At 41.3% G+C, this 18,953-nt stretch overlaps 1 protein-coding gene across 4 annotated transcripts in view; it reads right to left on the bottom strand.

Annotated features, from left to right (window-relative positions):
- The window catches only part of FOXP1 (forkhead box P1), a 377,157-nt gene that overhangs the window by 200,748 nt on the left and 157,456 nt on the right, over positions 1–18,953 (bottom strand). For all 4 annotated transcript variants that reach the window (XM_054280796.1, XM_054280797.1, XM_054280798.1 and 1 more), the window contains exon 3: positions 16,801–16,866. The gene's annotated coding sequence lies outside the window, so the exon portion shown is untranslated. The remainder of the gene's footprint in view (positions 1–16,800; positions 16,867–18,953) is intronic.

Below are 18,953 nucleotides of genomic sequence, written 5' to 3'. Positions count from 1 at the left end.
GAGAGGTCCCTTCATCTCCAAAAGGTCTGTTTCATGGAGAACAGACTCAGTGTAGAAGAAAACAGGATGCTTTGAGAAGGGCAGCTGTAAATATGCACTTGGAACCTATTCCTGGCCTTACCCTAAGCTTTGCAGCTGCCGTTATTTTACTGGACACAGAAGATTCTGGGAAAGGTGGGTGAAGGGAAATAAAATGTAATGATAGAAAAAAAATTACAGTTCTTCAAAATAATTTTCCTTTTAAGTAGAAATTACGCAGAAAAAAATATTTCCTTTTCGTTAGGAAAAGGACTGTCTTTGATTTGTTTCCACAATAGCTGACAGTACACATTCCCTGCTTAGGGTACCAGAAATAATCGTTATCACTCTTAGAATGTGTGTTACGGTGACGTACCAGAGGTTAAATGTGGCTGTTGGCTTTACTGGCTGTAATTCCTTCTCAGGTGGCTTAGCACAACTCCCACATTTTTCTTCTCAAACTACCCAAAAACCTGCTGGAGCTCCAGCCTACAGACATTACTAGGATTAAGTAAAAGAGGTAGGAAAGACTCTTTCAGCTCTATTTACACATAGCTACATTCAAACTGGTTTTAAATAGAGTTGGGCTACTAGAGGACATGATATCAAACCGATTTTTGAAAACATATTGAATCTAAGACATCCAAAGATACTGTTTGTATTGCAGAGGGGAAAACTCCACCAAGGAAAGGTACCAGACAAATAACACTGGGTAAGGCCTGTTTTTACTGCTGTGTTTGGTATTTGTTTTTAGAGGCAGGACAGACGTCCTTAGAAATGGTGATCAAGATATTCCCTGTCAAACCTAAGCAAACCAAACCAAACCAAACCAAACCAAACCAAATTCAACTCAATCAGCAGAATCTGCTACAAAGAATGAGGACTTTGCCCCAAATCCACCTATTGTTCCTGGAATCTCAGTGTCTGTAAGTTTTCACTGCCTCAGTTAAGGATGTGCAGGTTTGCCCTACATACTACAGCTCTAGCAGGGGACAAGAGCTAAAGGAGAAAAAATAAGCAAGGTCAGGAGGTGGCTGTGCAGTAAAACTAAGCCAATTAGCACACTTTTCCTCCAAAACTGCTTTGAAATAATTATTACAGCACCTCGTTAGCTTGCACTTTCACAAGAACATAAACTCCTGACCAAAGTTCTGTCCCCAACAAACGACTTGTAGGTGGCTGGCTGGCAGGTGTGTCTCCAGACTCACAGAAAAACATAAAACCCTTAAGGAAAAGGGGTGGGAGTAAGAAGGTGGAGGTGCACTACTGTCCCACATGCTCGCCTCTTTGCCCCAGGGACACAGAGTCAGCCCTGGAGCTCAGCCCTTCCATCTTCCTTGGCTCAGTCTAACCAGATTCCCTCCATATTCCCCTCTGCCCTCGTTGTGCTCTTCTCTGAGCAGAACACAAGTGGCCCAAAGAGGTGCCAGCTGCCTGAGGCACCGGCAGCTCTTTTCTCAAACAGGCAAATCCTTCATGTCCAGCACATCCCCGAATGCACTGAACCGCGTCCGGAGACCCTGGCCACAGGTCCCAGCTCAGGGAGTGAAGCAGAAGAGATAATCATTGGCCTTGACTGCAAGCTCCTGTTCCGGTGCTTCGAGTCACTAGTGGTCAGCAAGGAGACTTTTGGTGTGCTCAAATGGAAAAAGCTGGAATGAAAAGGGCTGTGCCTCCTGCTATCCCCGGGGTGACCAGGGCGCTCTCCCCGGCTCTGGGCTCCCCACAGGGCTCTTTGATGGCTGATCACACCCGCTACTTCAAATCAACAAGCAAACCAAAGTGAGAAATGGAAAGGACAAGGTGAATTGCAGATGAAAGTGAAATATCCCAGCTCTCTATCAGCTCTGAGGGGTAAAGGATGAAACAGGATGAAACTGGTTTTGGTTAAAGCTGTAAAAGAATCGCAGGGAGAGAGCACTTACAGAGAAATGTATTTTCACGTAAACTTTTATGCGCCCATCCCTTGTAGCTGGACATCAGGGAGGATGTTAATAAACATCATCAGGGGGAGAAAAACACAGTAAAAAAAGAAAATCAGACCACAAACCCATCTTTTCCAAGATGTTCAAAATAGCTTTGCAGCTATATACTGCGGGGAGCCGAACACACTCAGATACAAGTTTGCATCTTAAACGTAAGCGCACATACATACAAACAAGGTTTTGCAGATATTTGTTAGCTGTACTACAAGATTTTCCAGGGCTGGTGCTGCAGCTTATGTTACCGTGCTTTTATATAGCTGCAGATCAGCCCCCTAAGAAGCAGCCTTGGAGAGAAGCTGAAATAGTGACAGTTTGTGTTGCTGGGGATATTTCTGAGACGCAGTTGCTGTTTACTGTGTTTCTATTTCCAATCAAGCTGCAAAGTCCACCCATAAAACATGAGGAGGCATTTCTCTGGGTGTGGGACAGAGCAACACGCACACAAGGAGGACCAGCTCTTCAGCTGTTCCACCAAAATACTCTTAGCCCTACCTGCAGCAGAGCATTTGGCCCATGAAGAAGAAAACTATAGCCAAAGTCCCCAGCTACAGAGATTCTCTCAGTATATATTTATGCACAAAGCTCAAATAATTTAATACCACGCCTCACTAATCATGTGAATGCACAATTCTTGCAGGGGCAAATGGTTCTTTTATCTCGTGCACCTCTTGCTCTTGGCTGGAAAAGGTGCCTCAGAATGTTACTGGCGCTTTTAAAGGCGACACCTCCCTATCTGTGGCATAAAGCATCCAGTGTGATTCATTGTAGACTCCCCAGAACAGATCAACACCCCCACAAGAAGGCAAAAGCTAGTTCTAATGATGGTAAATCACAGCACCTGGCCAATTGGACAACTTCCTTCAACTTCAGAGGGGAAATTAGGTGATACACTCCGGAGTACGTTCTCCTTGGTACACTCCTGTTACCCTGTTATTGCTAATGGTTGTACAAAGTGTGAGAAAAGTGCTACAAACATCTAAAACAGAGGAAGATCGGTCAAGAATATGCAAAAGCATATGCAAAGGGATCTAAAGAGTATTTCAACATAACACAGTTTTCTTCCTTATTCCCTTCTTTACTTAAAAGCAAGAGGCGTGCAGGATTGCAAAAACATACAATGTGCCAACAAATGTACAAACTACATGAAAAATAGCAAAATGGAGACCCAAAATTTGAGGCCAGTACAAGTTCATAATATGAACTGGAGATCAGAAAACTGGCTCCTAAAGTAAGAAAAAAAGAACACCAATTCCATTTTTTTCTAAGAAAACCATTTCCTACCAACTTTGAAAACAAGAATGCCTACAGTGATCTGGGCTCTCTGTGATGGTTTTGGCTTGGCTCCCTTGCCCCTCCTCAGCTGCGTGGCCAAATGTGAGTCTAACCATGAGGTTCAGAGAGTTGTGTTCTTCTTAACCTTCCACTTCATGCTTCCAAGTTTAGACTATAGTACAACGCCCTTTCAGAAATTTCCCTTATTCTTCATTACTTCTAAGGTGAGAGTTTACATTTCAGCCCATATCTGCGATCCCAGACTACTGCAGAAGCACAACACTGAGTTACTGGAGTTTAGCCTTTGTCTACTTTTCCTTGGATTTTTGATTTGTATTTTAGAACCGTTACAAGAGCAGCTCAGTGGCTCTGAGAGTGCCATAAGCTCTTGCCTGAATTTTGATGCCTTGACAGAAATTAAATACAGAGGTGATCTCTTGGATGCAAGATTTGCAACGGCAACTTGCAACCGTCCGTTGTGGTGGGGCAGCATCATGACTAATTATTACCTTCATTAAACAGCCAGTGACAAGTCCATGCTGTCACCACATCCCACCAACGCTCGTGAGTATGAAGAAAGATGGGGTGAGAACTGAAAGCGCCCTGACTGCTCCTGAAAAACTGTTCTCCTTCCAACCAGCTGCTCTTCCAAGCCACAGGACGCTTTCCAGCGTGGTTATGAGCTCCACCTCAGTCTGGCCTGGTCAAGATGAATCTTGCCTTTGAGCAAGCAAGAAAAATTCACAAGGGAGAAAATCAGATTTGAAAACTAAACGTTTTGTAATCTCCTGCCATGCAATTTGGCTTGCAGGCAAACTTCCAACCCTTTCAATAGCAAAAAACCAGACAAATACACTGTCTTCTACCATCCCCTGGAATATTAAGGCCAGAGTGTGATGTGATACCACACACACTTAAAAAGCTGTACGAGCAGAAGGGAGTGATGCACCCATGCACAGTGGTAGAGGAGACAGCAAACACAGCACACAGAATCAAGCAGAGCCAAAAGAACCACTTCTGTTACGCAAATTTATCTTCTCAGGCTCCCTTGCCAAACTGGACACGTCTTTCCTGGCACAAGGAGCACCTCAGTGATCTGTGGTGCTGCTGCTGCTGCTGAGGTGACTCTCTGCATCAGGAGAACCTGGAGCATCCAACCTTTGGCCAAAGAAGGGCACGAGACAAGGGAAAAAGAAACAGCAAAGCCAAGCAGCAGTGCTGAGCATATGACCAGCTCTGGGTACGACTGGGTTATTGCGCTGCTCTTATCAGCACACACGAGTTCAAGGTCAGCCTTGATGCACTCACTGAAAACTGACACTGCCTGTGTCCTGCAGTCAGCATGGCTTCGAACCAAGGCTTCCAATTATTAGCAGTTGTTTTGTTTATTATTGTGGGGCCTCAGGACAAACAAAAAAGGAGCCCCATTGTGCCCAGCATCGTACAGAAATGCTTAATTAGCCTCTTCATAGGTTGCTCCCTTCGGCTTCTTTTAAACAAGATATTTTCAAATATAAATAAATTCAAATTTCAGAATTCCAAAAATCAGTTCCCTGGAATTTGCATCCGTAAACAATTAACATGAATTGGCCCTCTCAAATGTCAGCTGTGCACCAAACACTTCACTCTTTTACTTTAAGAAAACATTATATTCTAAAATATTGGTCCTTGGCATGTAAACAGACTTTTGTTGCTCAGTTAAAGCCTGGATTTAAGCTCAAATTTTCTCTGAACTATGAGAAAGTTGCAAAATTCTTGGTCTTCTGTTGTTTCTTTCCTCAAACTACAGTATTTATGTATCAACAACATAAATGACAAATGTACAGGAATATTCACAAATTGGAAAAACAAATTAAAGAGCTGAGTTTTTACTCAGTAAAAACTGATCAGTGAAATGTGATGCCATGCTGCAATCTTGTGAGTTCAGCAGAATAATGAAACCAGCTCATAGATAGATGAGTACCAACACTGTCGCAGAAGTAAATGCAGGAAAACATGAATGAAATTTGTGAAGAAAAAGTAAAACCTCAGACATTGCCCTTTCCCTGGAGGTATCTGGTCCTGCACTTTCTTAGAGATGCCAAGGTGGCTGTGCCAATGCTCCAGTCTGCCATACCAGCACTTGACAGTGCTCTTAAAACTTGAATTCAAAAGGGGAAAGAAGAAAGGGAGGCAAGAGGAAGGCAGCTCATCCTTCCAAGAGCCATTCACCCACAATATCCAATCACCCCAACTTGTCAGCAGATAGATCCTGAGGATCAGACCATCACTTGAAAGCATTTTATGACCATTTTCAAATGCAAATACTTTCTGCTGAGTCTCCACCTCGCTCAGATTTGTACCAATAATTTAGAGGTCACCAGCCATTACATCTTATTATCTAACCCTTCAGACTCTGCTTTCTTTCTCTTTGCTCTTACTGCTCACTGATGTTTCCATTCACCTTTGAAGATGCCTGTTTAATTTAGCTGGGTTTTCAGACCACACTGTGGATTACATTTCCCACAAGCTTATTCCAGCAATTTCTTGGCAATAAATGATATTTGGATACCCCACAGAAACCCCACATCAAATATTGATTACTGTTATTTCCATTACCAGAGGCTAAACCAGTTAGGTCCTAAGGGCAAATTAAAGAGCTTGCTTCCAAGTTCTGGTCCTTTAGAGGAAGGATGTAACTATTCTCCATAACAAGGAAGATGCTGACACAAAAGCAAATAATGGCCCTAAAAATGGTTCATTCTCTGGCATGGTTAAATAAAGAAAATATAGTAAACTACTTTGCATGCAAAGGATAAAATCAATATCATTTCCATTCAGGCAATAAAAATTATAGCATATTGCTTTAGATACATAGATACTCTTCATTTAAGGTGGAGTTTCCACAATTCCCTGCTGAATACCCAGCTCTGCAGCATGCACCTCTCTATAGCACTCAGCAATCTCCGCTTGACATTAGTACTAAACAATATTCATTAAGAGCATAACACTAAAGTGCAACATGTAAGTAAATCAAACTCTCAATGCTCTATTTTACAAATTTCATGGGCCACTGGGGATAATTAAAAGGGTAATTATACAAAGTTGGTGCAGTTTTGAGACTCAAATGACATTTTCTGCTTTAAAGCACTTGATAATCTGGTATTTTTCTACTAAGACAGTCTTTTTGTACTTCGATGGTCAAACAGCATAAACAAATAAGAATTGTTTTTAAGGTATTTCGATTCTTTTTTCTCTCCCTACACTATTTTTCTTGATCAATACCACTCACTAGTTATTCCTAAAAGCCCCATATTGTTAAGAAAAGCGAGACTTTTGGAAAAAAAAAAAAATCCCTGATCACCATAAAATGCCACTGAGTCTCAAGCCTGGTTTAAACCATAGTTCTGAACAAAAATGGCATTGCTTTGGGTATTTACAGCACTGGAGCACTCCTTGGTTTGTCACTGTGTTTAACCACTGCTCTAAAGCCAGCAAAGTACATTACTGGTAGTAACAGCTCATGAAAAATACAGCGAAGAAACTGCTAGTGGCAGAAGCATTTAACTTTCTTGTTAGCAGCCTCCCCCATGTGGCACTTTAGCACCAGCAAGTTGTTTATTATGTTCTGTGCCAGGCAAAACTGATTAAATGGGGCTCTTAAGAATCAAAGCGTTATAAATTCATGGAAATACAGCAAGCAATAAATTCCATGGAATTAAAAGCTTACTAGTGCTATTAGCATTTCAGGGTGTTTGCATTGTTAATAGTGATGTGCAAAAATGATGTTCCTATAAGACAAGGCAAACCAACAGAACATATGCTTTAGCTGCTACATTTTTATACCATGTCATCATCAATGGCAATTATTTTTTCCCAAAAAAACTAAAAAGCTCATTAATGTTTTGAGGAAAAACTGAATCAAGGGTCTGTAGACCAAGGATTTACATCCCTAAAGAGAGGTATTATGTAGGAAACAACGTTGTTGTGACTCTGTGGAAGAGCAGGAGTTGGATTTCCATCAGAGCTGGGGAGGAGGGAGAAGGGGTGAGGCAGGGTGACTTTGGTGACACCACAGGGACATGGCACAACGCAACTTGCTAACAATTTAATAAGTAAACTCGATGCATAGTATTTCATAATACCAAAAAGAAAGGGCAATGCAGTCTGACCTGGTGGTCAGTAAATCTGTCAGCAGCTCTCCAAAGAGACATCTTTACTCCGGGTCACTCTATCATCATTCCATGGGAATGACTCTGCTGGCAGGTGACTAACTTCTCCATCATTCCTGCAGAGCTCCATGTGACACACCAGCCCAGGCTGGGATGAGGCCTTCCCTTATGCCCATCTGTTTGCAGGTAGCTGATAACTCTGTAAATGGAATTTCTTTCAAGCGGAAACTTGGTAAAGAAACCATGTCAGGTGTGTGGCTGAGCCAGAGAGGAATGGGACACCTTTCCAAAACTGCAAAAAAATAGGCTTTGTAGGGTTTGTTTGATTTTTGTTGGGTTTCTGGGGAGTCTTTTTGCTTTGGGTTTGTTATTTTCTTTTTTAAAAGGAACAATTTTTACCTTTCTGAGTTGCCTGAGCACACAGCAGCCAGATAATCTAACCTGCAATGTCCCTCTGGAGGGCAAGGGGAAAATCTGGCTCTCGTTGCAGACAGGAAAATCAAATCACCGCCTTGTTGCCACAGTTAAGGTCTGACATAGGATAAAGAGCATATTCTGGATGGTACATCATGCACAGCTGGCAACATGCAAAGTCAAAAAAAAAAACCCAAGAAAGCTTTGTCCAGAACAAACAGTCCCCATGCCATGGAGTGAGTCAGCTGCAGGGGTAGGAAACGAACCCCAAATCCTGTCCTGTGGGCTCAAGCTCTGTGCAAAGGACACATTAACAGTGCAAACCCTCTCCCAAGACTGAAGGCCTTGACATTCTGTTTGCCTCAAGCAAAACAAAACAAAGCAGTAGGTTTTTAACTGCTCAGAGGCACGTTATCCTTTTGATGTATGCATGTCCTGGCAGTCACACATCTGCATCAGGAGAGAAATAGCCCATTTTTTTTGGCAGTTATTTAGTCCTTTTCATCTGAAAGTTGAAAATGCACCACCGGTGAACCTTTGCAGCTCTGGGTTCTGCATATAAAAAGCAGCTGCTGAATACATGCAGGGAGTGAGGGCTTTTTCTTAATGTTTGAACAGTTCCAAGTTCAAACCCATTAAAGTCCAGGTCACACCGGGATCATGTCACTGTTAATGCATCCAGTTACACGCTGAGGGAAACCCAATATAAAACTATGATAAACTCTAGTTCTCCTGCAGAGATACTCTAAGGTCTTGCCCAGATGATGCCACAGATCACTGTTCATGGGCAGTGACCAGACAGGATGTCAATGTCAGAGGACGAGTCTCTTTAGAGCTGTTTTTAAAGAATTCCCCTCAAATGTCCACCAAGCTTGTTGGGACATTTTCCCTCCCCTCCTCCTGGGGGAAGAATATACTGTCCCACTGATGTTTTCTCCTCACATCACAGGTTCCCACATAACCTTCCACAGCACCAGCAGCCCACCCACTGCTGTGCTTCACAGCGAGCACCCCTAACTCCATGCTCCTTCTTTTGGGGGCCAGCCCTCTCTGCAGGTGGAAACAGTCCCACTTGTTCTTGGGGAACTTCACACCTGGCCAGCTGTGTGCTGCCCCAGGCCTGAGTCTGCAGATACCTGCTACCTCACACACAGTGGTGCAGCCCTACTCTCTTGCTAAGAGGGCAACTGACAGCTTCTGGCAGGGCAACTTCAAAGACAGGTTCCTCAAGTGATGGAGTACAGGTGACACTGGTAGGGGATGCAGCACAGCACCACAGCACAGCCCTGCCCACCCAGGAACCACTGCAGGACTTCAGCATCAGCTTCAAACACAGCCAGCCATAATAAACCAAACTATTTACCCAGCTCCTCCCTGAGCTTTCCACCCCCACTGTGCTGGGAAAGGAGGAAAAGGACTTTACTGGACTTTTTCACCTTATCAAATATCTAGAAAATCCAGTGGCTGATCTGGATGCATTTCAAGGCGAGTTAGCCACGGCACCTTATGGAGCAGCACTGCTGCAGGTCATGAACACAGGACACAAATTTTGGGGAGATTTAGCGTGCACACACTATGCACAAGGGATTTAGACCATCCACACGTTGGGTTTGCACTTATCTTCTCTCAATTTTCTGAAAATTATTGCAAGGTTAAGAAACTGGAAAGAATCATGAATGGCCTCAGAGATGCAAAATGTGTAATTTTAAAAAAATTAATAACTTATTAGTAAAATTTAAATTGTCTTTAGAAAGAACTGCCTTGTGCAGTCGAGTCTCATTGAGGAGAAACTTAAAAAAGCCAATCTGCATTTTTTAACTATTGTCTTTCAGATATTCACCATTCTAAAGAAGAACAGGCCAGACTCTCCTTTTAATTACATGAATAAAAATCCACGTAATTCTTTCAATTTTAACTAATATTTTGTCTAATTAGTAACTCTTTTCCCTCACAAAACATATATTTATCTGCTGTGAAATCAAAGGCAGAAATAAATTGGTTTAAAGATAGCAGAGAGTAAATAGCAAGTTTGGAACCTTTCAGCCTTACCCTGGCAATTTGTCTCATATAATTGACTCAGCAGACATGCTTACAATTTCTTACAACTTTTACAAGACCTCCTGTGGGCTTATTCTAACGTTCTCCAAAACTGAGCTCAAAGCTTTGGACTCTCTAAGCAAGCAACAGCAAAAGCAATCATCTTTCCCTCCTTAAAAAAAAAAAAAAAGGAAATAAACAATAAAACCACATTTTTCTTCCTGGATATTGGGTCTTAAAGAGTAACAAAGATGCAAATGAATTTGCACTGTTTCAGAGATAATTCTTCTGTTCCTTTTCAATAACAACATTTTTAATAATGTTCAATTTGCATTCACTAAATCTTTAGAAGCAAAATTTTCCCAATAAAATTCCTTTCCCCAATTACTGGAATAAAATTTCAGTGAGTAAGGATGACAGCAATTAAACAAACACAAACCACAAAGAAAGGGTTAAAAAGTCCCCCACCCCCCCCAAAAAAAAGGAAATGCTCTCATTGCCCATATTATTGATTTATGCTGTTGTTGGCTTTTAAATGCAGCACTTTCTATTTCTAAGATCTTTACAGACAATTACTAATGTCACAACTCTGTGGCCTTGCTCCATTGGTGGAAGTGCCCCAGGAGCAGGAAATGCTGTGCCCTTCCACAGACATTTCCTTCCAGTGCTGGGATCCACTAACCCTTAATAAGTCAGAGGATTAGGTGGAACACTTGTATTACAACTATTAAAGATAAATACAGGGACTATCAAAACTAACAAAAAGGGTATGATGGGAGAAGGAAGTAGACCTATAATTCAAAAGATGCCAATTTATCTTTTTTTTAAAGTAGGGGTAACAATTTTACCCTTAAAAAAAATAATCATATTTCAACAAAAATCTATTTTGAAAAGTAATATTATAAACTTGGATATTAATGGTTTGCAATGGAAATGACGTCAGAGTCTTAGCTACACATGTCCAAATGTTTGTGCTACCCTACTAAAAAAATAAACAGTGAGCTCAGAGTCAGAAAGAACCCGTTTGAGCAATTAAGAAATATTACGCAAAACACACTGAAAAGTATAGGGCCAGCAGAGGTGGGAGAGGCACAAATTAAAATTCACAGATTGCACTGGGAGAAACTCTGAACAATTAAACATCTCAGAGGTGGTGTCTGAAGTTCCTGCCATTATCTGAGTGAAAAATGCTTTCATATGTCGCAATGAGAAATACGGGCAGGCAATCAGGAACAAAAACTAAGGTTTTTTTCTTCTTTTTTTTTAATGCCCTCGCTCTAGGATGAGCTACCAGATAAAAAGGGTGGCCTCCCATAATAACCACTGACATCACTGGTCTTGTAACACTTGTAAAACACGGCGGCCATCGTTGAACAACAATAACTTAAACATCAAGGAAGATATACTTCTGGTGCAGGAGCGGGCAACAGGCAGTGACCTTACAGATGACCAAATAAAATATGCAACAAGAATCTATTTCTGGAGTAATTTTCTCACATCTCTAGATTTTATAACACAGGAATGTGCACTGTCTGCAATGTGAGTGTTCCAAAGGCAGGTTCCAAGCCTGCAAGGAGCTCTTGCCCTTAGTGCTGAGACACAGGCACGGCCATGGGACCCCAGCAGACAGCTCTGGTGTGTTTGGAAGCCCACCAAGCCTATTACAAGGAAGTGAAAAACATCACTGTATCCACTGGCAGAGCAGGATGACTTGTAAAAAGTGTTAGCACAGCTCTGAACTCAGGGTTCACTGCCTGCTCCAGAAGGAAACCTTGAAACTGGGTATTTTCCATCACATTCTATGTTTGAGACCAAGCAGGAGTTCAGGCTATCTGAGCTGGACCTCATGCTCTGGTTCTGGAATAACAGACCAATGCTGTTCCTGCCTTTGCCATTCCCATTTCTTTCCTTGGCCAAGCTGTGATAAAATGCAGCACATCCTGACATATTATCCAGCTTGATTTTGAAGAATCAGGCCAGAAATTTCACAGTCTGCATTACATGGTATATTATGAGCTGTTTCCTTGGTGCACCTGTACTGGCAAACATCAGTGCATCCTTTTTGGCTGCTTAATTTGCAGTCACAACTTTTACATGTTGGGCCATTTTCAATATATGCATTTGTTTCAATACGTGCACCTGTCTGACCTCTGGGTGCAGATGAGGCTTATCTGGAGGTTTGCATGAATCTCTGAACCTTGTGCTCCACAATCTTCAGGGATTCAGAATGGGTGATGGTGCTAACAGGAGAAACCCCATGGGATTATACAAAATACCGGCCAAGTCTTGCTCACTTTAGCAGTCTTCATGAAGACCAGAAAGATTTGGTCCAAAAGCATCAGATAAGAGGATCAAAACCTGCTACTGACTGTCTTAAAGCAGAGAAACATATTTTCCTATCAACCCACTTGAAGATTTATGAGATATTAAGGAATATTAAGAAGAAGAAAAAAAAGAAGAAAAGCTAAATGGGCCAAAAGAAAACAAAAGAAACATGTTCTCTCGAGATTGCTAATGCTGGCAGACAATAGCACAGAAAGAACTCCTCTGACAGATCTTTGAAGTCTTCAATACAGCAAGCTAGTGGGCCATGTTAATGAGATTTGATCAGATACTTCTTAAATTATCCCAAAATGTCTTAATCTATTTTCTACATCTTCTTGACCCGATTGCTTCAGAAAAGTTACAGCTTCTCACATGTGTCTGGACTGAACTTTTCATTCAAATAGGTAAGGTCTTCAAACGCAAAGTGTTTCCAATGACCCCCACACAGACTTTTTAGGGTTTACCCCAAAACATGCAGACAATGTTGTATTTTCTGTTACTAATGAATACAGAAACACTTTGCACCACACTGTATCTTTGAACCTTAAGAAAAGGACCTTCCAGTAACTCAAAGTTCTTAACAATTAAGATATTACAACTTCTCCCAGTCATCCAAAAGTAAATAAATCCAGTCTTACATAAGGCCTGACAGACACTGATCACTCCAGCTACAGGACTACCACCCAGCAGCAAGGGAGCAGCAGGCATCAATGAGGTTTATCTTTCCTGCTGAGGGTGACACAAGCACTCATGCAAAATGCTTCCAGTACAGCTCTGTGTAATTTGGGCACACTGCAGGGAAAACACTGGAGAAAAAGCTCAAGAACCAGGTTGTCTGCTCTGTCACAGAACTCCTTGTGACTGAAACCCAGTCCATACTCAGGACCCATATTCAGAAGCAGCTGCACATCACAGGTTCTAGGGACAGGAGCTGTTTCTGCTCCCTAATATGCTTTAAGACCTTGAGGTCAAAAGGAGGAAGAGTCAAGGTGCCAAATTCACCAAAGAAAACATCATCCCATCAACTTCCCACTGCCTGATGTGCAAACACTCCTGCCACTCAAGCCAGTACATAAAACAGGACTAAGGCTACCACCAGCACATCTTCTGGAAGTCACCAGTGAGGAAGAGTGCTGGGGAGAAACTGCACACACTGCTGAGCCTGTCATAAGCAGAAATGTGTCTAAAAGTGTTTGTTTCAGGGTTTTGACTTTTGCCTGCAATGGCCAGCAAAGACATGGCACAGCAACTTGACAACCTGGTTTGAGAACCATTTCTCTTCCTGATAAAACAAAGTTGGAAAAAAATAATTTTTTTTGGTCCACTTTTTTTTCCACATAGACCAACTACACAAACCATTTTTTGTATTGAGCTTAGGAGAAAAAGTCCTTCTGACCTTTCTCCTGGCTTGAAGGGAAGGGAAGAGAAAATATACCTATATAAGAAAGTTATAGCTCAAACCAACAGATTTATCTGTTGATCATCTCATTCAGCTCTGAGTTTCAGCAGGCAGCTTCTGGTTTATTATCAATATTTAATCAGCATTTAACTCTGACAAGCATTAAGATTTGAAATTTTAAACTAAGTGCAACTTTGTTAAATCCTTTGTGTTGGTTTTTTTGCTGTTAAAGGTTTTCTAAAGGATTCTATCTTTGCTATCTTAAAAGTCTACACGTGCCTTTTGTTATCAATAATGTACAATTTTAGTAGCATGTTTTGTACTTTTCAAATTTTCAGCATGCAAGCTATCCCTGATTTACAATGCTCACTGAATGCTGTTTGATTATTGAAAATGCTTTTACTGCTTTTAAACAAATGACTGCTCCTGGAAAACTAACACCATTGTCCATGATTCTGTAAAAATACATTTCCTCTCCCTTCTCCCCAAATCAAACATTTCTAATTCTTACTGTGAGGAAAAACTGGCATATAATTAGGCATTATGCCTAATAGTGCTAAATAAAGGAGAATGTAAACATCTTAATTCTGAAGGTTTAACCATCAAAGACCCTTGCTGTATCTCTTCTGTTACTTCTGCTTCTGTTCAGAGCTCCTTGGAGCTCACAGGGAAAGAAAAAAACAGAAAGAGAGGAAAAAGAAAAAAAAAAGAAAGCAAACAAACCACGCAGAATAAAAATCTATTTTGCCAGCTCTGAGCTGCTCCCAGCCCGCGTGCCCGAGGCCAGGCTCGCACGCAGGGCTGCGACGCCCGGGGCCACGCGGCTGCTCCTCCAGGAGTAGAGTCCTGCTCCGCAACCGCTCTGAGCGGCTTAACCGCTAACTCGGGAGATGGGATTTCACCTGAAATTAAGCTATCAAGCAATTGAGCTCAAACTCAATCAACCAAACCCTTAACCTTCCCTGTTTCAGTGGCACTGCTCTAATTAGGACTCTATCACTATTTCCATTACTATCTCCTATTCTCATGGTTTATTATCTCAGCGGTTTCAATTCTCGCCCAGTTTAAATTTGACATCCAGTTTCTTGGACCACATATCATTCATTATGTTTTTTTCTTTATGAAATATGATGCAAGACTACAGACCGATCCTACAATAAATATTTTTTTGTTGAAAACTGCACCCCTCACTGGAGTAGAAGCAGGACAGAGCCAAACCTTCTCTGAGAAACAATCCTGACATTGAAGGACATGTTGAACAGCTTGTTCTCCATTAAGTTTTAAATTTTGTTGAACAGTTTGATAACATATCCTTGAACACAGATCCACCTGCACACCTCACAGCTGCCCCATGCTTCTCCAGTCCTCACTGTCTTCCCCCTGAGCTTGGATCAGCTTCTAGGAAACAGAGTTTGGCTGAACTCTGCTTACCAGCTCTGCTCAGGGGTGAGAATCAATAACCTATGATACACAGGAGATCAGGCTGAAAAATCTAATGGTCTTTTCCAGTGAATCACCCAAACCGCTTCCTGCTGAAGGATGAGCGACAGAGGGGATGTGTGCCTGAGTGGTGCGCTGATGGTAGTTGTACAAAATAGATATGCTTTTGGAGACACAGCTTACAAACTTCAGGGAGTCTAAAGGTAGTGTCCTGCATTTAACACCACCAAAATTCCGAATTTTCCTGGGTCGCATAGGACACAGCCACCCATGAACCAGGAACAAGAGACCCATTAATTACGAGGCCCTCTAATGAACCTGGGACTTGAAATTCTTCCCTTCCTCAAAAATCTCAAGGGAGGAGCAACACTGCAGAGCAAGGAAGCACTAGCTCCTTAAACTGCAGGATCTGCTTCTCCTCCAGTAGCTGAAATACACCTAATACTTCATGGGCTCCACCATAAGAAAACAAACCAGTAAGATTCAAATCTTGAAGAGAGGGATATATCATATAGCTGACATACACCACTGGCATGGCCAAAGATTGCAATATTCACTTGAACTTCATGAATTTCATCCTAACTAAATAGGTATTTTTGGCAACAAAGAACTGAAAAAAAAATCCCAGATCGTCCTCAGATCTATTTTAATTTAAAACAGAAGAGAACAGGGACATTTTTTCCCCCTTCAAGTACATTTTAATAAAATTAAAAATAAAAATAGCTCTAATTCACTCCACTGCATTTAGTCATTCTGTAAAATTCTAAGTTTAAAATGAAATCACCATTTTATATTCAAACAAGGTCAAGAGAACAGCACTAACGAGCACTGACATCACAGTGAACAGCAGCCACTGCTCAGCGCTTACATCAGTGTTGCTTGTTGCTATGGTGCTTAACCGACTATTAATTTCTGAAAGAAGGTGATTATAAAGCAGCCATATGAACCTCAGTCAGATGACACCCTTCAGTACCAAACACTGATCTGCGTTACTCTTCTCCTCTGCAAGTTAATTTTGTGAATCACCACTTTTGTGATGTTAATATTCCTTCCCAACTTGAAACTTTGGACCAGAAGAGAGACAAGGAGTTAATTTAGAAGCAAAGGACTTTCACACTGCTTTAAATAAAAATAATTTTGCAGAGAGTGATATTTCTTTCCTTTTTGCTGTGCTCCAAAGACTAAAAAGCATGTGTTTTAACTTTTGCGGTGATAATAAGCAATCAAATTAACAGCTAAATTTTGCTCTCCTGCTCTGCTCGACGTGCTGCTGGAAACCCAGGAGTGTCTCAGCCTGGGATGAAGTAGCACTGAAGCTGACTTGACCACTCCCCAGGGATTTGCCTCGTAAGGGGACCTTGCCACAGGCTGTGCCACTGCATCTCCCACCCCAGCAGCCATGGACCATGGAGCTGCCACAAAGACCAGCCAGAGCAGGGTCTTCCATTCCCACACAGGCTCTGCCCAGGTACCAAGCAGCCTTCTCGGAACATGGCTGAAAGACAGAAAGTGCATCTTTTTGGCCTTGCTCCTCAAATGCAACTGAACACCTAAACCAGTGTCTTCCCTGGCAAAATGAGGATTTTTAAGGCACAGCATCTACTCCAAAAGCTCCAAGCCCAATGCTGCAAACTTCATCCATGTTGCCGGAAAAGCCTTTACTTGTGCAGCTAAGGTATGGTCCTGAGGTTCTCAGGATAAAATTCTTTGTTCAGACATACTTCAAAAATAGTGTGAAAGACAGTATATTTGCATTTACCTTCTTCAGTTGCTCCTGTAAAGCAATCTTCAGTTACAGCCACCCAAAAAGGTCACTCTTCTTACCCTGCAGAGAAAGGAGGTAACACACGTGACTCTGGGTCAGTGTCAGCAGCAACACCCTAAGTATTTTCATTGGCACCACATTTGCAAGTACAAACATAAATAAAGCAACAAATTAATCTAATCGTGTTTAATGGTGAATGACTTTCAGAGAGAGTTAATAAAAACAATCAAGTCACAGGACTGCTGCTTATCAGTACCAGCTAGTGTGAGGTTCTTCAGTTCAGCACAAACAACTTGGTCTTTGGGAGAAGAAAAAGAGAAGCAAAAAAACCCCATGGAGATGAGACATCTTTGTTCTCTAACATAAACTTTCTAAATCTTGATGTCTATCAATCTATTTTCCGTTTGAATAATAAATGAGTTCAGTTCTTTGTTTCAGAAATCTGACTATTGTCTGCATGGATTCTCCTTACTTAAGGCATTTTAAGACCATTTGCAACCGCTGCTATTTTATCTTCTGGATCCTTTCTTTTTTCTCATCTTTTTCCATAGAGACACAGTCCTAGATGAGATTTTAGAACTAGCTGCATCTTCCTAATTCAGAAAGTTGTTTACTGTCTTGGGATATCTTCTCATTAAGCATTACCAAGAGCACGCCAAGCACGCCAAGGTGGTGAGAGCAGTGGGTATTAAAAGGAGGAATAATTAAAGTGTATCTTTATAAAAAGTAGGAGGGAGAAAACAGCACGTGTAGGTTTTTTTTACCCTGTATATTACTGCATCTTGTGTACTCTCTCTTATGCAAAAGAGTATGTAATCTTTTAAGAAACATGACAATCTGCCACTTTCTGTTCATGTAATTGGGATCAACATATGGTACAAGAGAAAAGAAAAACATTTGTTTATTAATTTAGATCAAGTTACTAACTCAAACCACTAACAGCATTTAGAATTAATTCCACATCAATTGAACAAATACCTTAACAGAGTAAAATTACAACATAATTTCACTGAAATGTTGATCTGCTGCAGGGATACAGAGTACTATGTAATACAGACAGAAAGAAATATGTGATAACTTGGTGACACTGATGACTTCATACGAAACGGAAAGTCAGTGACATGTGGACGTGTAAGACAGAGCTACGTGAAACTCCATTTCATAAAATTCACACAGTGATGTGGAGTTTTGGGGGTGTTTGTGAAACTCGCCAAATGGTAAGTTGTGCTATTTACATCACTAGGTGAAGCTTTTTACTGGAGCAGTAAAATACCAACCTCTGGGAAAAAAATCAGAATCTTCACTAAGTTCACTCAAAAGAATATGAACTCATTCACCATTTATTTTGGAAGGAAAAATGTTTTCACAGTGAGAATGAGGCATTACTTCTTTACCATTGAAACCTGATTATTTTTAGCTGGGAGAAAAAAGGTTACCTTGATATTAAATCATTATTGGTTTTATCTGTTGCTCACTGGCACTTGATTTCATTTTTATTTTTTATGTTTTGTGTGAGAAACAGTTCTTGTAATGCAGTACCAGAACATGAGGGGCCAAAATTTGAGCATGTTTGCTGTATACGAAGCCCTGATTTCCTTGCTGAGGTACACATATAAGAAATTCCTGATTCTGCACTGTAAAGGACATAACACTACTCCATCATAATAGGTCAGGGCTCACCTTCCTGAGAGTATGTAAAACAATACATCTTTTATGTAAAATACATGACCTCCGACATGTGATGTGCTCTTAGATTAGCAACAATAAAGGCTTTTATCCTGCTTTGCTGCAGGGGTTATCTTGGGTTTGACACTTTAAACCTCTTTTCATATTTATCTGTTTTATAAATTTTCTGGGTATTTGGCAGTCAGATCCTTATTTTGGCAGTATTTTGGCAAGCAGGCTTCATTTCTACCCTGAGTCTTCACGATAGCAAATGAACCATCTTAAAATGTACTTTTTAAGGAAGCTGCTGAAAATTACATGTTTGCATAAAATGTGCATTCCGTATCTCTTTGGGCAGTGCTGAAAAAGGCAGGTATCATTTTCTAAACACATTTTGTCTTGCATGAACCACACTCCAAGGAAATCCGGCTCAACAATCAGCTGCTGGGAGACCAATAGGGTCTACAGGGGGCTGAGGAGGA

The sequence above is a fragment of the Melozone crissalis genome, unplaced genomic scaffold, assembly GCF_028551555.1.
Source record: "Melozone crissalis strain CALT ecotype California unplaced genomic scaffold, PUWL_Pcris_2 ptg000029l_1, whole genome shotgun sequence".
Taxonomy (NCBI): domain Eukaryota; kingdom Metazoa; phylum Chordata; class Aves; order Passeriformes; family Passerellidae; genus Melozone; species Melozone crissalis.
The sequence above is the reverse complement of the archived record's forward strand: the minus strand, read 5'-3'. Positions and strand labels throughout refer to the sequence as shown.